Source organism: Otolemur garnettii, unplaced genomic scaffold, assembly GCF_000181295.1.
Source record: "Otolemur garnettii isolate 467f Iridium unplaced genomic scaffold, OtoGar3 scaffold00147, whole genome shotgun sequence".
NCBI classification, from domain to species: domain Eukaryota; kingdom Metazoa; phylum Chordata; class Mammalia; order Primates; family Galagidae; genus Otolemur; species Otolemur garnettii.
The window spans coordinates 2,912,137-2,913,878 of NW_003852542.1; positions in this window are offsets into that span (position 1 = coordinate 2,912,137).

Genomic DNA, 1,742 nt, shown 5'->3' on the forward strand with positions numbered 1-1,742 from the left:
GGCATCACAGCTCACAGCAACCTCCAACTCCTGGGCTCAAGCGAGTCTCCTGCCTCAGCCTCCCAAGTAGCTGGGGCCACAGGTGCCCGCCACAATGCTTGGCTGTTTTTTTGTTGCAGTCGTCATTGTTTTGGCAGGCCTGGGCTGGATTCAAGCCTGCCACCTTAGGTGTATGTGGCTGGCTCCTTAGCCACTTGAGCCATGGGCGCCAAGCCAAAAACCACTCTTGTCAAAATTATGTTGTTGGCTAAATTACCTAACTCTCAGCTTCTTCCATTATAACACAGGAAAATACTTCTAACTATATAAAGTGGTTGAGTAAACTAAAGTGTCAGGTACATTAGGTGCGTAGTGGGTATTAGTTATCTAGTTAGTTACTTTTGATTTCCATGAGTAAACAGATGTCTTATGGTTGTTTTGTTTTCGTTCTCATAGAGACAGGGTCTCACTCTGTTGCCTGGGCTACAGTATAGAGGCGTGATCATACCTTACTGTAACCTCGAACTCCCAGGCTTGAGCAATCCTTCTGCGTAAGCTTCCCAAGTGGCTAGGATTACAGGTGCATGCCCCCCTGCTTGGCTGATTTTTTCTTTTTTATAGAGTCTCACTTTGTTTTCCTGGTAAGAGTGCATGGCATCATAGCTCACAGTAACCTTAAACCCTTGGGCTCAAGCAATCCTCTTGGTTCAGTCTCTCATGTAGCTGGGACTACAGGGGCCTGCCACAATGCCCTGCTATTTTTTAGAGACGGAGTCTCACTCTTGCTCTATCTGGTTACCAACTCCTGAGCTCACACAAGCTATCTGCCTTGCCCTAAAGAGTGCGAGGATTACAGGCTTGAGTCATTGGGCCTGGCTAATTTTTAAAATTTTTTGTAGATGCAGGATTTCACTATTTTTCTCAGGCTGATCTCAAACTTCCAGCCTCAAGTGATCTTTCTGACTTGGCTCCCAAAATGATGGGATTACAGGCATGAGCCACTCTGCCTAGCCCCAATCTGTTTCTTATCCCTTTACCTGCTGGCCTTTGGGGAATTTCTCAGGGACTTTTATTTACTATGTATTATGTATGTCAAACAATAAAAAGCAATAGTGTATAATCAACAATAAAATAACTTTTTTATGAAAGGAAGAATAACAGCTTAATACCATAAAATAGGAACACTGGCATGGGTGTCCAGAAGCTAGATTCTTGTTTAATCTGGAGTACTATTAACTGTGACTTAAGACAAGTCATTTCACTTGTCTGGGCCTCAGTCTGCTCTTCTATGAAATGAGGGACTTGACCTAAATAATCCTAAAGTCCTTTCCCTTCCAGCTTTATATTATATTATATTTCTTTGAACTGGAAGTACTTCTAATGTTTGAAAATGAAACTCGACCACCACCTCTCATGCACCTTGAAATCAGAGTTTTCTTTCTTTCTTTCTTGAGACAGAGTCTCCCTATGTCACCCTTGGTAGAGTGTCATGGCGTCCCAGGTCACAGCAATCTCAAATTTTGGGGCTTAAGGCTTAGCACCTATGGCTCAACCGGCTAGGGTGCCAGCCATGTATACCTAAGGTGGCGGGTTCGAATCCCCAGCCCGGACCCGCCAAACAACAATGACAGCTGCAACCAAAAAATTTGCCGGGCGTTGTGGCAGGCGCCTGTGGTCCCAGCTACTTGGGAGGTGGAGGCAGAAGACTCGCTTGAGCCCAGGAGTTGGAGGTTGCTGTGAGCTGTAATGCCACGGCACTCTAC